This window comes from Macrotis lagotis, chromosome 4, assembly GCF_037893015.1.
Source record: "Macrotis lagotis isolate mMagLag1 chromosome 4, bilby.v1.9.chrom.fasta, whole genome shotgun sequence".
Classification (NCBI taxonomy): domain Eukaryota; kingdom Metazoa; phylum Chordata; class Mammalia; order Peramelemorphia; family Peramelidae; genus Macrotis; species Macrotis lagotis.
Genome location: NC_133661.1, coordinates 161,478,627 through 161,497,478, shown reverse-complemented (window position 1 = coordinate 161,497,478; position 18,852 = coordinate 161,478,627). Strand labels below are relative to the sequence as shown.

At 35.0% G+C, this 18,852-nt stretch overlaps 1 protein-coding gene across 2 annotated transcripts in view; it reads right to left on the bottom strand.

The window, feature by feature from the left end:
• The window catches only part of LOC141521709 (thrombospondin type-1 domain-containing protein 4-like), a 481,139-nt gene that overhangs the window by 409,177 nt on the left and 53,110 nt on the right, over positions 1-18,852 (bottom strand). Inside the window, exon 1 of one of the 2 annotated variants that reach the window (XM_074234540.1) lies at positions 11,160-12,323. The exons of the other annotated variant lie outside the window; for it this stretch is intronic. The gene's annotated coding sequence lies outside the window, so the exon portion shown is untranslated. Of the gene's footprint in view, positions 1-11,159; positions 12,324-18,852 lie in introns of those variants that run through there. 2 annotated transcript variants of the gene reach the window in all.

The window sequence follows — 18,852 nt, the reverse complement described above, 5'->3', positions numbered from 1 at the left end:
AGAATGCCTCCCCACCTCCAGGTAAGTAGAACCCAAGTTTTCCAGTAAAAAATTCAAAGTTGAGAAATAGGCTAGAAAAATGAGCAACAATAAAAAAAAAGGTCTGACTACAAAGAATTCGACATAAAAAGCTACTGTGGTGGCAGAAAAGATAAAGACACAACAAAAAGAAGAAAACAATGTGAAAACAGCTTTGCCTCAAAAAAACCCATGGAAATTGAATACAAGACCACCAAGAATGCTTGGAAGACTTAAGAAAGAGATGAGCATGATAGAGGAAAAAGTAGTGGAGAAATAAGAGTGATGCAAGAAAATTATTAAAAGTCTGGTAAGAGACATAAAAATTTGCCAAAGAAAAGATCTCCTTTAAAAGTAGAATTGGCAGGGGCAGCTAGGTGGCATAGTGGATAAAGCACCAGCCTTGTAGTCAGGAGTACCTGGGTTCAAATCCAATCTCAGACACTTAATAATTACCTAGCTATGTGGCCTTGGGCAAGCCACTTAACCCCGTTTGCCTTGCAAAAACCTAAAAAAATGTAGAATTGGCCAAATGGAAAAGAAGGTACAAAAGTTCACTGAAGAAAATAATTCTTTAAAAATTAGAATTGGGAAAATGGAAGCCAATGACTCCATGAGAAATCAAGAAACAATCCAAGTTCAAAAAATGAAAAAAAAAATAGGAAAAATATGAAACATCTCATTAGAAAAACAATTGATCTGGAAGGAGAGTAATTTAGGAATTATTGTACTACATGACAGACATGATAAAAAAAAAAGACCAGTCATCATATTTCAAAAAATCATACAGGAAAACTCTCCCAGTATCCCAGAATCAGAGGATAAAATAGAAAATGAAAAAAATCTACTGATCACTTCCTGAAAGAGATACCAAAATAAAAACTAGAGTTTCTAGATTGACGAGAAAAATTTTAAGTAGCCAGATATGAACTACTCAAATATCATGGAACCACAGTCAGTATCACACAAGATTCAGGAGTTTCCATATTAAAGAAGTAGAGGGCTTGTAATATGATACTTCAGAAGGTAAAGGATCTCGAATTACAACCAAGAATAACATATTCAGTAAAAATGAGTATAATCCTTCAAGGAAAAAGGATATTTAATGAAATATAGGACTTTTGAGCATTCCTGATGAAGATACTAGAGCTGAATTTTAAAAAATTAACATTAAAACACAAGACTCAAAAGAAGTATAAAAAGTAAACATGAAAAGAAAATCCTAAAGGATTTACTAAGGCTAAAATGTCATATGGGAAAATGATACATATTACTCCTAAGAACTTTATCATTATTAGTGCATCTAGAAGGAGCCTACATAGTGTGTCTCAATGGGATGTTGCAGAGGATCTTATGTTGGGATGATCTCACAAAAATGAAGGGGCAAGAAAGATGCTGGAAGAAGGATGAGAAAGAATAGAAAACATCATCTCACATAAAAGAAGCACACAAAGAAGAGCTTTTACAGAGGAGAGAAAAATGAGTAAGGGGTGGAGGCCAATGCTTTAACACTACTCTCATTGGAATGGCTCAAAGAGGGAAAAATACACACACACACACACACACACACACACACAGTTGGGTATGAAATCTATCTTACCCAAAAGGGAAGTACAAAAAGAAGGGAATAAGAGAAAGGGAGAAGGAGTGATAAAAGGAAGGGTAGATTAAGAGAGACAGTGGTCAGAAGCAAAACAGACTTTTTTTTTTAGGTTTTGGCAAGGCAAATGGGGTTAAATGGCTTGCCCAAGGCCACACAGCTAGGTAATTACTAAGTGTCTGAGGCTGCCTTTGAACTCAAGTACTCCTGACTCCAGGGCCACTGCTCTATCCACTGTACCACCTAGCCACCCTGCAAAACAGACTTTTAAGGAGAAAAAAAGATAAAAAGAAAAAAAATAGGATGGAAAGAAATACAGAGACAGTAATCATAATTGTGATTGTAAATGGGATGAAATCATCCATAAAATAAAAGCAGATAGCAGAATAGATTAGAAACTAGAATATAACAATATGTCATTTACAAGAAACACCTGAAACAGAATGGCACGTACAGAATAAAAATAGGATCTAGAGCAGTTATGCTTCAGCTTAGGTTAAAAAAAAAAAGGCAGGAGTAGAATAATGATCTCAGACAAACCAAAACCAAAGATAGAACTAATTAAAAAGAAAATCGGGGAAGCTACTGTTTTCCCAAAGGACCAATGACAATGAAGTATTTAAAAATTTTATAGTAAATTTCTCTGATTAAGTCTTCATTTCTCAAACATATATGGAATTAAGTCAAATTTAAATTAAAAGAATAAGAGCTATTTCCTAATTGATAATGGTCAAAAGAGAGAAGCAGCAGTTTTCTTAAGAAATTAAAGTTATCTGGGGGTGGCTAGGTGGCGCAGTGGATAGAGCACTGGCCTTGGAGTCAGGAGTACCTGGGTTCAAATCTGATCTCATATACTTAATAATTACCTAGCTGTCTGGCCTTGGGCAAGCCACTTAACCCCATTGCCTTGCAAAAACTAAAAAAAAAAAAAAATCAAAGTTATCTATAGTACTATGAAAAAATTTTAAAATATTAATAATTAAAGAAATGCAAATGAAAACAAATTAAAACTCTGAAGTACCACTTCAAATCAAGCTAATTGACTTATATGACAGAAAAAAGAAAACAACAAATGCTGGAGGGAATATGGAAGAATAGGGTCTCTAATGCTCTATGGGCAGAGCTGTGAACTGATCCAATCATCCAAAGGGCTATAAAACTGCATATCCTTTGACCCAACAAAACCACTACTAGATCTGGATACCAAAGAGATCAATAAAAAAAGGAAAAGGACCGATATGTATAAAATATTTATAGCAGTACTTTTGTGTTGGAAAAGAGTTGGAACGTGAGGGAATACTTTTCAACTGGACAATGACAGAACAAGTTGTGACATTTAACTGTGATGGAGTACTATTGTGCTAAAAGAAATGGCAAGGAAAGTGGTTATCAGAAAAAAAGCATAAGATCTACATGAACTAATATAAAATGAAGTGAATAGAACTAGGAGATCATTGTACATAATAATAGCAAAATTGTAATGATGATCAACTGTAAAAGATTGGGCTACTCTGAACGTTCAATACAATGATTTAAGACAATTTCAAAGGATTCATGATGAAAAATGCTATTCACCTCCAGAAAGAGAACTGATGAACTCTGAGTGTAAATTGAGGCATAATATTTTTTCTTACTTTTTTCTTTTTATGATAGCTAATATGGATGTATGATTTGACATATATTATTGATGCTATTGCTTGCCTTCTTGATGGATAGGGAGGGGACTTGAGAGGGGGAGAGGATTTGGAACTCAAACAACCTTTTTTTTTAAGTAGCCCCTCTGACTCTTGCTTCCTCAGAAAATTTCCAAGGAAACAATTGCCTTCCTATTGGGGTGGCTAGGTGGTGCAGTGGATAAAGCACCGGCCCTGGAGTCAGGAGTACCTGGGTTCAAATCCGGTCTCAGACACTTAATAATTACCTAGCTGTGTGGCCTTGGGCAAGCCACTTAACCCCATTTGCCTTGCAAAAACCTAAAAAAATATATCAGTTTCTAGAGCAGAATAAATGATCCAATTGAACCAAAAATGAAGTCTCTACAATTTAGAAGGTGTTCTAGTTCTAAGATCTTTTGCAAGGGCAGTATCTCAGGAAATTTCTCGATCTACAGTAACTTGGCTACCTTTCCAGTCCTTTCAGATTCATCAAAGAATATTTCATGTTAAATGAAGCAAGTTTCTGTTCTGCTGGTAAAGTTGTGACCTGATTCAATCATTTTAGAGAGCATTTGGAACTATTTCCAAAGGGAAATAAAACTGTTCATTAATTGAGTAAAGCCGCTACTAGAGGTTACTAAAGAGATCACAAAAAAATCCACAAATGCAAAAAAAATTTATAGCAACTCTTTTTGTGATGGAAAAGATTTTGAAATTGAGGGGATGCCCTTCATGAGGAATGGCTGAACAAGTTGTGGTATATTAATGTAATGGAGTGCATAAGAAATATAAGAAATGATGAGCAGGTGGATTTTAGAAAAACCTGGAAAGATTTACATGAACTGATACTGAGTACAGTGAGTAGAACCAGGAGAACATTGTACATCATAATAACAACATTGTGAGATAATCAACTATGATGGACTTAGTTCTTCTCAGCAATATAGTAATTAAGTCAATTCTAAAGGCCTTATAATGGAAAATGCCATCCACATTTGGAGAAAGAATTATGAAGTCTGAATTCAGATCAAGGCATGCTATTTCTACTTCTTTAAGTTTTTTATTTTGGGTTTTTTTTCCCTTATGATTTGTCTCTTCTGTTTTGATTCTTCTATAACAATATGACTAGTCAGGAAAGCTGTTTAGCATAATTGTATATTTTGACCTTTATGAGATTGCTTGCTGTCATGGGGAGGGGAGGAGAGAAAGAAAGGAAGGGGGAAAATTTTACAAAATGAATGTTGAAATTAATTCTGGTTGATTGTGAAAAAAAAGTTCCTGTGCTTGTAATCTATCATTTGCTTCTCTATCTCATTACCACAATCTTATCTTGGCAGCTAAGTGAAACATGATTGGAGTTCCAACTATGGAATCAAAAGCCCCTGAATTCAAATGCAAACTCAGTAACTATTAGCTGTGTATCCCCTGGAAAATTACTAAACTCTGTTATCTCACTTTTCTCAACTATAAAATGTGAATTATAGGATTGCTGTGAAGATCAAATGAGGTATTTTTAAAGCTTTTAGTCTACTTCCTAGTACATAATAGGCACTATATAAATACTATCTTTCAATTATAATAATAATCATTATTATTATTGTACTTAGCACACTCTATGTTTTATCATATTCAATTATATTTATAATTCACAAAGAGAGGCAATGTGGCATAACAGACAGTTTGCCTCATAGTCAGGAAGACCTGGGTTCAAATTCTATCCCTGACATATAGAATCATAGATTTAGGATGAAGAGTTCTTAATTTTGTGTTATATACCCCTTTCACAGTATGGTAAAATTTATAGACTCTTTTTCAGAATTTTTTTTAAAAACATTATAGATAGATTACAAAAGAGGTCAATTATGCAGAAATATGTTTTTTCCCCACATTCAAATCCATAGGCTCCTTAAAATTCATCCATGAGGATCTGTAGATTTCAGGATCTAGATTGGAAGGATCCTGATAGGCTAATCCAATCCAAAAACACTAATTTTACAGGAGACTGAGCCTCTAAGCAAGTCACTTAAAATTTCATGACTCCAGGAAACTCTTTGTGACCATAAATTGGAGATTAGATACCAATCTTCCTTCAGAGAAAGAATTTCCTCACTGGGAGTCCCCACAACAATGAAATCATAGGTCATGTTTCAAACCCTTCTTCCTAGGTATTATATTGAAAATCCTGAAGAATCCCACCTGAGCTATGAAAGAAAAGATCTAACTAAAACCTCATAAGCTTATGCTAAAGTTACATACCACAAGCCCCTGTGCACAGAAACTTGTCTGAAAAAAATTGACCCCCCCTCCCTCTTGATTCCCTGATTAATTTTCTAGGAAAAAAAATTGATTAAAATCTTACTCTAATATGGTAAGAATGTGATTCTGAGTTCCAAAGGTTAGATCAGATCAATCTAGCAAAAGTTCTGACAGGTTCTCTCAAACCAGAAAAGCATCAAAGAAGGTTCTGATGAGTATGCCTGATATCTGAGAAGTAGATTATTGAAGGGAAAATGATGCTCCCCAACAACAAATCAGTCATGTGATGAACTTATACCATTTAGAATCTACAATTATCTCTTTGATAACACAACTTTCTCCATCACAGTTTCAATATATCACAGATTTAAAAAGAAATTTAATAGGAATTTGGGGGGGGCAGAATCCACAGATGACACAGAAAAATCTTGGAAATTTCAGGGCATATAATTTATGTATAATATTTATGCAAAATATTTTCATAAAGTATTTTTACTTAAGGTTGACCTATATATAACTTGAGAACAAATGCTTAACCCAAATTTTACAATAAGGTACAAAATAAGAAAAATTTCAGACTTCTCTGGTAGGAAGGGAGAGCCAAAAAAATTTTAAATGGATTTTCCAGATCATGGGAGTGCTGTGCGTGCCCCTAACCCCCATGATGCAGAAGGGATGACTGTAGATCCTTCTTGCCCTTCCATAGTATTGCTAATGAAGCAACACTAAGAGGAGCCAAATCAGTTTTGAAAACATTGATGATATTAGTTTAACATTGATAATGGAAAGAAAACAGTCAAATCCTTATTTGATGAAAACTAGATACAACAGAGTAGAGAATCAACTATTCATGGTAAAATTTTCACTATAAAGTCTGAAGACACAAAGTAGTAAAAGGAAGAATAGGAAAGAATGATTCACAAATACTCTTGACATGAATAAAGAAATTGGCAGAGTTTGGTATCATCATGTGTTTGAGGACAAGGAGAAGTATGGGAAGAAAGGAATAAACTGACTAAACACATGAAACTTCCATCAAGTAGAAGTACCAGGCTTTATTCATCACTAGATAGGAATGGACAATTTTTACTGATATCTTTATTTTTTATTATTTTTAATGTATCCTTTTTAAAAAATTATTTATTTTATTTTGAACTTAAGAAATAAAATGAGCATTTCTACAACACAGCAGAATGGTAAAAAAGATGGTTGCACATAACCTTAAATCTATATGCACAAACTGGCTACTTCTTTTAAATGTATAATAATCATGTGACTTTCTTTGTTCCCCTTTTTAAAATAGCTTAACATTCTTGACTTTTTGTTCTTCTAAATGAATCTTATTATTTTTTCGAACTCAGTAAAATATTTTTTGGTTGGTTAGTTCTTGTCCTTTGTTAATCAAGAAAATAAAAAAAGTCTGTAGAATTTTAAATTTCACATCTGACTCTAATGAATACTTTTTACATCTACAAATTAGAATAAAATGATGCAATGATTGAGAGAATCACCTCAATCAGCACATGCCAGAGCAAGTGGAAAGGTGCAAAGCTGGTGAGTTCTCACCACATATTGGGCCATTTATGAGAGAGTTTGTATACAAACCTAGGATAATCATTATGCAGTCTTATGGCAACAGATAGAAAGGTGATGACAAACTATAAGATAATATTTTATCTTTCATAATGCATCTGAATTATGTTTTTCTGTGCTCCTCCTAGGGAGGAGGAAGACAACCTGATTGGAGGAGAAAGGAAGGAACAGAATGGCCTGGGGTACAGGGAATGAGTAATACCAGCTTGTTGAAGAATTGTTGGGGGTGGTGCAGAATTTAATAATTCCAGGAACTTCAAGGGCTTCCTGTTAGGTTCTTAGAGCAACATGATTGCCCCAAAATAGGTTACAATGACTATACTCCAAATTCTGGCAGCTCAACAACAATCAGTTATCATAAAACTACTTGATGAGGTCGCCTGGGGAAGGGGACATAGAATGACCTAAGACATTGGAGATGTTCCTCTGGTTCTTTTTAATTTTTTGTAAGAACCAAAGAAACACCTCCAATCCATTGGATAGTTCCTCCACGGAATATTTAGAGAAAGATATGGAAAGAAACATGAAACAATTTTTATGGCCTGATTCAGAAGAAAAGAGAAGTATGGAAATACAAGATCACTAAAAGGAAGCCAAATTCTGAGTCTTTGCAAAACCATTAATAGTGCCAAAGATGAAATATACCTGCTTCCTCTTGTCATAAGGCAGGATTCTGTCTACCAAAGCTGGTTATATTGGTTGCTTTTACTTAATGGTTTTCTTAATTACAAGGAAGGGCTGAGATCTAGGCTGTTGGGGGGAATACAGAAATAATATATTAAAAAACCAAAAGAAAGCATTATTAAAAACTCTACTTTTAAACAGGAAGAAAAAATACAAACAAGAAACATGACTGAGATATAGCTGAGCCTTAACACATATTGTTTGAGGAAGTAATGACATTGTTGAGGTTGCAAGTCTATTGAAGTACCAAAGGCTACAATCTTTATTATAATCTTTTTTTTTTGTCTGCTTAATTTCATCAGGGCAATTACCAGGGTTAACTCCTCTGTATAAATCTACCATACCTAGGACAATACCTCATATGCTGTAGGCATTCTATAAATGTCCAATAAATGAACTGTCCCAACTCTTAGTTCAGTTTCCAAGCTTTAATAGCTAAAAATTCAATTAAAATTTTGTTATACAGTTATCTATCCTTTCCTTCCAGCTTAACACCATTTGTACATTTAAAAAATATAGCAGGGATGCTTTTATCTAGTCATTGCTAAAAATATTCAACACAGATCAAGCAAAGATTCCTAGGATTTTCCATTTTTCAAAGTTGGTATCAAAGTATTAATTTAAATTTTAATTTAGTGGCTTAAGACTTTATGCTTTACTGGTTTAAAACTGCACCAAGACTATAAGGATGCTCTGTATACTAAATGTTTGCTAGATGAATGCATGCATGCATGCATGAATGATGATTTGCTTGCCCATAGACTTTTCTGGGAGAGTGAATAATTCTATGCTTTTCTATTTATTATGCAGTATCTTTTTCCAAAAGGAGAGAACAACTTTGCTGTTTAAATTGCAATGAACACTGCCAAGTTTTGATCCACCTAATGTTGAACAAATCAATAAAGCACTATTTGACAGTAAGACAATAGATCTCCTTTGTGTACAAATGGAGCCTACCTAAAATATATGAAAGAAACCTATCTTGTTGCAATTTAACTACAGACTGTATTACTATGATGGTACTCTGATTCTCAGTGATGAAATCCCAGTGGTTCACTTGTAAAAAGAATACAGAAAGTGTGGTCAAAAAGTACATGAGAAGTATTAAGTGACAAGGGTTTCACACATATCTCGGATCTGGAAGTCAGTCACAAAGATACTATGTTTTTGTAGTCCTTTGGTATATTAATTCATTCAGCAAATATTCACTGTTTGCCTACTATGTCAGGGCATTACACAAGTTATATTATCTGCATTGTAAGAGAGAATTCCTGAACTGATGAGATCATCAATCCATTGAGTTCTAAACTGTTAGATCAAGGAAATGTTATCAATATCATGGACCTAAATTTGGACAAAATATTTCATACTATTCTTGTGGAAAGGGTGGAGACATATGTACTGGAGAATAATAAAATTAGATGGATTCTGAATGGATGGCAAGCTCCCAAGAGAAGTCTTTGATGTTGACTTTGAAAAGTATTTTCCAATGAAAAATCCCAAGAATCTTTGCCTGACCCTGTGCTTTTGAACAATTATTAGATAAAGATATCCATGGCATTTTTTATCCAATTTGCAAATGGCACTGAGGTAGGAAGTAAGGATAACTAACAAAGCAGATGACAAAATCAAGACAAAAAAATTGATCTTCTATTATACTGGACCAAATCAAGTAAGATGAGATATATTAAGTTTTACATTTAGATTCAAAACATCATCTTCAAAAGTACAAAGGTGGAAGAGACTGAGTTATACTGAACATGGGACAAGGTTAGCCTGAGAAATGATGGGGAAAAAAGATTACAGAATGAAAGCTCAATAAGTAAGCACTATGAAATGGCAGAAAAGAAAGCTAATGTAATATGAGATTCTAAAAAAGAGACCTCACTTCATTAAAAAAAATGGGAATGACTGTAATATCCTCTACTCTGGTCAGTTTATACCTAGAATGCTTTATTCAGTTATAAACACAGTATTTCAAGGACATTAATAAAATGGAGAACATCCAAAGTAGACAACCAGGATAGCTAAAAATCTCAAACTCAGGAAAATTGGTTGAAGGAATTAAGTCTATGCACTCTGGAGAAGAAAAGACTTAGTTGGAACATGATTAGTGATTAGAACATGGCACAGTTGAAAGAGTGTAAAACTAAGATCAGGAAGTTAGAGAAGAGAAGAGAAGACAACTAGGTGTCAAAATGGATAGATTTCCAGGCCTGGAGTTAGGAAGACACATTCTCCTAAATTCAAATCTGGCTTTAGTGTAATCCTGGGCAAGTCACTTCACCCTGATTACCTCTGTTTCCTCATCTGTAAAATGAGCTGGAGAAGGAAATGGCAAACTATTCCCGTATCTTTGTTAAGAAACCCCCAAATGGGATCACAAAGAGTCAGACATGACTGAAAAGACTGAAAAAAAGCTATCCTGTATATAGTTTGATGTATTCATTTGCATCCATTCAATTATAAGCTCCTTAAAGGAAAGGATAATCTTTTGCCTCTTTTTGTAATTCCAGTACTTGGTACAGTGTCTACCATATTGTAGGCATTTAATAAATATTTGGTGATGATGAGTATGATGATGTTTGTCCTTCATTTTTGAAAAAGATCATGACATCAGGGAGGTAAAGCCATGACAAGGATGTTAATTGAATTTGAATGAGGGGGTACTGTGCTAAGTCACCAGTTTTACTTTCTCCTCCAGAGCCATCTGGGTCCAGTGGCCAAATACGTGTCAGGATGACTGGAGATGTCCCTGGATATAAGGCAATCAGGTTTAAATGACTTGCACATAGTCACAAAACTAGTAAGTGTATGAAATCAGATTTGAACTCAGGTTCTCCTGATTCCAATGTCAGTACTCTATCCACTGAGCCACCTAGCTGCCCCAACATAAATCTTTATTAACTATATACATATATGTATGTGTGTATACACATATATGTATGTATACATGTATATGTATATATGTATACACACATATATATATATATATAAGTGTATTGAGAGAAGTGATTATTAATTTGGGAGATTCAGAGTTCCTCCTTTTCTTTATCCTTATTTCAAGACTTCAGTTTCTGAAGGTTAACTTTCTTCTCTATTCAACCCCATCCAACCTTACAAGAAATCTCTAGTCTAGGGGAATTCCTTTCAATCAAATTTGGTTGAAGACAGATTCTTTTTTGGTCTAAATTAGGTAGAAACAGACCCTTTTGTCTAAACTGTCCAAGGCTGAGGATGATCTGGATGTAGAGATAGTCCCTCTATTCAAGGATGATGTGATGTCACTCTCAGCACCTCATTGTAATATTCATTCTCTTATGGGTTATTAACCAAACAGAATTGATTCTCACCTTGTGTAACACCTATTCTTCAAAAGGTATATAAGTTGTGAACCCTCAGCCATGACTTTAGTCTAAGAGAGAGAGAGAGATGGTCAAATGACTATATTTTTGTTAAAATATGCATCATTTATAAAAATGATAAAATTAAGCAGAAATTAAGTTTTTCAAACCTTTTTTAAACATTATACATGGGTAATTGATTTCTTATGTAATCCTGTGTATATCATTTATATATCCTTATGGCACTTGATGAGCCTAACTTCCACTTTACAGGAAAAACTGAGGATAAATCTGTCCTTAGTTCCCTTATCTCTCTTCCTCCCATCTCTTAGCTGCCCTAGAATGAAGAGAAGTGGCACATCACTAGACCTGTGTTCAAAACTTTAGAACCATCATTTCTGGTTGCTCTCTAGATATCTCTTCCTGGATATTATTCAAACTTAGCATTTCTAAAGTCATTCATGACCTTTCCCCCTAAATCTGCCCCTCCTCTGAACTTTACTGTTTCTGTTCATGACACCACATCCTCCCAGTTATCAGACTCGAAACCTCAAAGTTGTTTCCTCTAGGATTCTGAAACTATGCCTGAGGTTGATGGGGTGGCTCAGATGTTTCTGGCATGTGCTATTATCAGAGATTAGCCTCCGGCTATCTTAGAAAAGCTCTAACATCATAAATTTGCCCTACACTGGTAAGCCAATGAGGAGATGCCTTGTGGAACCAAATGGACCAGAATGCCAAGGGGAAAGGGAAGCAGACACACAGATCGAACCCCTGGATGCCTTCCCAGGTGTCCACATCCTGGGTAAGGCACATAGTGACATGCCCACATCAGAGAAGGCTGCCAGGAATCCCAACAATGCAGGCACACCCTTCCTGAACCTTGGAAGCTCCCCTGGGTCTCATTTGCTTTGTGAAGACAACTGAAACAGTTATAGAGCTCCATAACCTCAGTCACTAAATGGGAACACTTCATGATGTTTCTCAGCCTTACAGCCCTTCACTGTATGCTGTCCCTGCACACTCATGACAGTGACAAGAGATAGCTCAGTTTAAAGCAGTTAGATACTGTTACTTGCCAACTGCTGACTCAGCTCCCATTCTCACCCTCTCTATCACTCCCTAATCTGGGTAATAATGATAGTTAATATTAATTAATTAATATAGGCATATTTATATGCCATTTATAATGTGCAGGGAACTAAGGAAACTAAGTGGTTTACAATTAGATTATCTCATTTGATCTTCACATCAACTCTGAGTAGAAGGGCAATGATTCCCATTTTACAGATGAGAAAACTGAGGCAAATAGGGGTGAAATGACTTTCCTAGAGTTACATATATAACTAGTAAGAGTCTAAAGTCAGATTTGGACTCAAGTTTTCCAAAACCCAAGTTCAATACTCTCTATTCTCTATGCACTTAATCAACTTTGACTCATAGGATCTTAGATTTAGAGCTTAAAGATCCTCAGGTTTCATCTTATCTAACCTTTCATTTTACAGATGAAGAAATTATGGCCCCAAAAGGGTACATGACTAGTCTAAGGTCTCAAAGGGAACAAACAGTCATCACAAGACTTGAATCCACATCTTCTGAGTCCAAATTCATTGAGCTTTCTACCATATCACATTGTGTGTCTTGCGCTCTCTCTCTCTCTCTCTCTCTCTCTTTCTCTCTCTCTCTCCTCACCCCAATCTATCATTTACACAGCTGTCAAAAGGATACGCCTAGAAATCTAGGTATAGACTCACATCTCACACCCTATACCAAAATAAGGTCAAAATGGGTATACAATTTAGACATTAAGAGTGATACCATAGACCAATTAAGAGATCAAGAAATACTCTGTCATATCTATAGAAAGGGGAGAAATTTATGACCAAACATGATAGAGAGAACATTATAAATGGCAGAACAAATGATTTTGATTATATAAAATTAAAAAGAATTTGTACTAATAAAACCAATGCTGCCAAGATTAGAAGAAAACAGAAAAATGGAAAATGATTTTCACAGCTAGTCTTTCTGATAGACATCTCATTTCTAAACTATATAGAGAGCTGAATAAAATTGATAAGAATATAAGTCATTCTTCAATTGATAGTCAAAGGATATGTCCAGATAGTTTTTAGATGAAAAAATTAAAGCTGTCTATAGTCATATGAAAAACGCTACAAATCATTATTAATTAGAAAAATGCAAATTAAAACAACTATGAAATACCACCTTGTACCTCTTGCACTGGCAAAGATGACAAAAAAAGGAAAATGATCAATGTTGGAGAGGATGTGGGAAAATTAATGCAATGTTGATAGAGTTGTGAATTGATCCAGCCATTCTGGAGAGCATTCTGGAACTATGCCCAAAGTACAAAAGAACTGATCATATCCTTTGACCCAGCAATACCATTAGTAGACCTGCATCAAGAAGAAATCATAAAAAAATGGGAAAAGTCTCATATGTTCAAGGATATTTATCCTTGATAAAAAAAAAGTTCAAGCTCTTTTTCTAGTGGCAAAGAATTGGAAGTTGAGAGGATGCCCATCACAGGGGGAATGACTGAACAAATTATAGTTTATGAATGTTATGTAGTACTATTGTTCTATGAGAAATCATGAATGATTGGAGTCTAGAGAAGCATGGGAAGAATTATACAAACTGATGCTCTGTGAAAAGAGAAGAACCAAGAGAACATTGTACACATTAACAAAAATATTGTGAGTTGATCAACTTTGATGGATGCAGCTCCTCTCAGCAGACAACCCTGGGAGACTTGTTATGGACAATACCATCCACATCCAGAGGAGAGGAAAACCACACAGAATCTGAATAGATACTATGTTCACTTTTTTTAAAAAAATTCTCTTATGTTTTTCCTTCTTATCCCATAGTTTTCTTTCTTTTCCCTTAGTTTCCTCAGACACAAAAATGACTAATATGTAAACAGGTTAACAATCTTTACCAAACTGCATGCTACTGAGGGGAGGGAGGTAGGAAGGGAAGGTGTTAAAAAAAAAACATGTAACATAAATATGCAAGTAAATGAATGTTGAAAAATTTTCATATCATGTAACTAGAAAAATAAAATTAAATATAAATAAAAATAACAATCCCCTCCTCTTTATTCAGGTATCCAGTCACCCTATTTCAGGTTCTTGCCTTTTTTTAAGATTTTATTTATTTTGAGTTTTACAATTTTTCCCCTAATCTTACTTCCCTCCCCCCATCCCCCCACAGAAGGCAATTTGCCAGTCTTTACATTGTTTCCATGGTATAAATTGATCCAAATTGAATGTGATGAGAGAGAAATCATATCCTTAAGGAAGAAATATAAAGTAAAAGAGATAGCAAGATCAGACAATAAGATATCAGGCTTTTCCTAAATTAAAGGAAATAGTCCTTGGTCTTTGCACAAACTTCACAGTTCTTTTTCTGGATACAGATGGTATTCTCCATTGCAGGGAGCCCCAAATTGTCCCTGATTGTTGCACTGATGGAATGAGCGAGTCCATCAAGGTTGATCATCATCCCCATGTTGCTGTTGGGGTACAATGTTTTTCTGGTTCTGCTCATCTCGCTCAGTATCAGGTCATGCCAGTCCCTCCAGGTTTCCCTGAAATCCCATCCCTCCTGGTTTCTAATAGAACAATAGTGTTCCATGACATACATATACCACAGTTTGCTAAGCCATTCCCCAATTGAAGGACATTTACTTGATTTCCAGTTCTTTGCCACCACAAACAGGGCTGCTATGAATATTTTTATACAAGTGATGTTTTTACCCTTTTTCATCATCTCTTCAGGGTATGGACCCAGTAGTGGTATTGCTGGATCAAAGGGTATGCTCATTTTTGTTGACCTTTGGACATAGTTCCAGACTGCTCTCCAGAAAGGCTGGATGTGTTCACAGCTCCATTAACAATGTATTAGTGTCCCAGATTTCCCACAACCATTCCAACAATGATGATTGTCCTTTCTGGACTATTGGCCAGTCTGAGAGGTGTGAGGTGGTACCTCAGAGATGCTTTAATTTGCATTTCTCTAATCAGTAATGATTTAGAGCAATTTTTCATATGGCTATGGATTGCTTTGATCTCCTCATCTGTAAATTGCCTTTGCATACCCTTTGACCATTTGTCAATTGGGGAATGGCTTTTTTTTTAATTGCCTTTGCATATCCTTTGATATGGGTCCATGGTATTTGTTCCATCTTAAATAATAAAATCTGTGACAAGGACTGTCAGTTTGTATTTCATTTTCCTCAGTACCTAGATATAGTAGACACTTTTAAAATGCTTGTTGAGTTAAGTGTTATAGTGGATGGAGTGTTGGACTTGAAGTCAGAAAGACCTCAATTGAAATCCTGACTTGATTTATGAACAAGTCATTTGCCTCTCACAGAGCTTCAGTTTGCTCATCTGCAAAATGAAGATAATAGCATTATTTACAGAATTGTTAGGAAGATCAAATGAGAATATATGTGTAAAATTATTTGCAAAACTTTATAGTATAATCTAAATTCTGGGTATTGTTATTCATTTTCTATGTTGAAGAAAAGGATGCTCAGTGGTAGGAAATACTGTAATGAAGTCAAAAAAGAAAAAATTGAAAAATGGATATTTCAGGTCATAACAGATCATCAACTAAAACTTTATTGGGAGTGAATTTAAATGGAATGCAATAAAGACACAAGGAGAGAAGAGGAGGATGGGAAAAAGAAAGGAAATACTAATAAGAATCAAGTCAAGTCAAAAAGCACTTATTAATTATTTATTAGGTGCCAGACAACACTGTGCTAATTATCTCATAGTCTCATAATATTATAATAATTATCTCATAACTTGCCACAAATTGTCAATTACCCTAATCTAGGGCAGCTTTTTCAGTGCCTCAAGTGGGCATTTTTATACCCAGGACAAGGGGCACAGAGAGCCCAGAGGTTTGGGAAGTGGGGGGAGACTAGGGAAAGAGACTGACTTGAAGGACAGTGAACACAAATTTGCAACATTGGTATGACAAAAAAGGGAGCCTTCAAATACTCAGGCAACTACTGGTGCCTTTTGTCTAATTAGAGAGAGCTACTGATATAAGCAATAACAATAAATTACTGACTAGCCTCAATAAGAATTGTGTTCTTTAAAACAAGGAGGGGACAATTCGAAGGATTACTATTTTTGCTATTCAGCAAAGAGGAACTGGTTGCCAAATAGGAAACTTTGTGAGAAAATCACCATAACATCTTAAAATTCACTGTAAATTTAAAAAGGGAATGGGGGGGGGTTAAACTTGCTTATAAATGCTCACTAGCAATGACAGTATTACTGTTGTCACATGCTGATCTCTGGGTCCTCTTGTACCACCTGCCACTTCATGCTTTTATTTCCCATGGGTAGATTTACCAGAGACTCAGAAATTTGCAATTCATATATACAGATTCTGAGTGAGTTTTCATCATTACTGCTCTCCAGGAAGCACAGGGTAAGGCACAGAGAACCAGATACCCACATGAAGACCTTCTCTCTTCAAAGTTCAGTACAAAGTTAGGGTGACTTGTCTTAGCACTCCTTCCTTCTCCCATTAACCTTATGCTTCTAAACTCCTAAACATTTGCTTACTCTCTCTATGAGCTTACTACTATAATTTCTGGATTCACACATAGCCTGAGATGGACAAGATCCAACTTCCTGGATACCCTTCTTGCACATACTGCTTCTCATCTCACAATAAGAGTACTGTTCTCTCTCATTGTCATGGTTCCTCAGCACCCATAATTCCCTTTTTCCTTTCACAAAGGCTCTCCACTCACTGACTCACAAAGCCTGGGGCTGATGTTTACCAACTTTTCTAACAACAATGTCAAGGGTACACCTTAATACTTCCTAAATAGCCTAAGAAATAATTAGTGGTTGCAGGCAGCTGTGTTCCCCCTTGGCCTTGGGCAGAGCTGATCATCTTCAGATGTTACAAGAGGAAAGCCAGTCATTGTTAGACATTTATGCTGGATTTTGAGAGTGCTAATATCAAAGAGTTCAGAAAAAGGACACAAAGAAGCTTGTGGACTAAAATTCTATGGAATAAATCATGCAAAGAGTTGGGAAATTCTCAAGAAGAAAATTCTGAGGACAGAAAGACAAAGGATTCTGATGAAGAAAGAGTTAAAAAAAGGAGACTAAAATGGATGCATTTTTATAAAGCACCTCTGATATTTTAAAAAGAAATGTATCACAAATAAAAGGACAGGTAAGGATGAATAAATTAGAATGGTATATTCTGTAAGAAGAGTATGTGTGTAAAAGTTCATAACAAGCTGACAATAAATGCAAAGAAGAATAAAATAGGATGGGGCAGTGGGTATTTCAAACTTTGTGGAGAAATAAGATAATTAAAGAAGAGAGAACCACTGCTTTCGATGAATACTACATTTAATATTTTAACATAATGCTTTAATATTTATAAAGTGAATAATAATGCATATTACATATTACCCAGTCTTCCTGACACCAAAGCAAAATGATTATTTACTGGAAATAAAATAGAATTTATGTTAAATTATGAGTTAAATTAAAATGACTTTTAATGTTACTTTCAACTCTGGGATTCTATAAGTCTATTAATAGAGATCTAAAGTTAATTATCAGTTTAATCAATCAGGCAATTAACCCAAAATAACAGAAAAATGGATTTTCTCAACCAATTTTTGTGACTAAGAATTTTAATAGAAGATAGTTCTTTTCAAAGCAGCACTATGTATGATATTTGGTTCTTTTATACTACTGTAGTTATTACATAGCCAGAGCCAACTATTTAACTACAGAAACATTAGCGGTTATAAAAGTGAATATCATTCTAATATTGCTATGCCCATACATCAGCACCCATAACTTAAGTATGTTCCTGAATAATATGAACAACTGAGGTGAGATATGGGCTATAAGCTAAAAGCCCAAGGACAGAATTTCTGGGTAATTAATAATCAATTTATAAATTAGTCCAACTGATCATCAATTAATTGATTTTCTCAATTGATTTGTCTTTAGATAAAGACAAAATCATGGAGATCCTATAATGCTTCAATACCTTTGGAAAAGGAAGTACTCCTAACAGGTGAAAATCAACCCTGCTTGGTGAACAGTTAGTGAGAAGGTAAATATATTATTAAGGAATAGGCCAAATTCAGCTTTTACCATTAAGAATGTGAATTGATCATGAGGCTTAGCTGTCTCTAGCAATCTGGACAAAGGATATCTCTACCCAGTTGGAAGAATTTTTTCCTTCCTAGGCTACAATGATAAATTCACATGGCAAGGACATAGGTTCAATGCTTTATTTCTTAGCAGAAATAAATTTTTCTAGTTGGATGGAGTCCTACCCAAGAACACAGAGCATGTACCCAGAGGATTTGGCCAATTTCATACATCGGCCTTGTCCTTCAGAAACTGACTGAATGATCTACAGGTACTGGTCCCTCAATGAGAAAAAAATGGAAAGAAAAAACCTTAATCCTAATTCAATAATTGGTTAAAAATATAGTAAAGAAATAATCACTTCTCTCAATAAATAGGAGGAAAGCTAATACAAAAAATTAAGTAATATGGGACACTTTAAAACTTATTATGGTCTTCCTTCTTAATTATAGATCTCTCCCCAGCAACCTTTGCCAAGGACAGTTCATAATCCCAGTTCACAATTCCATAATTCC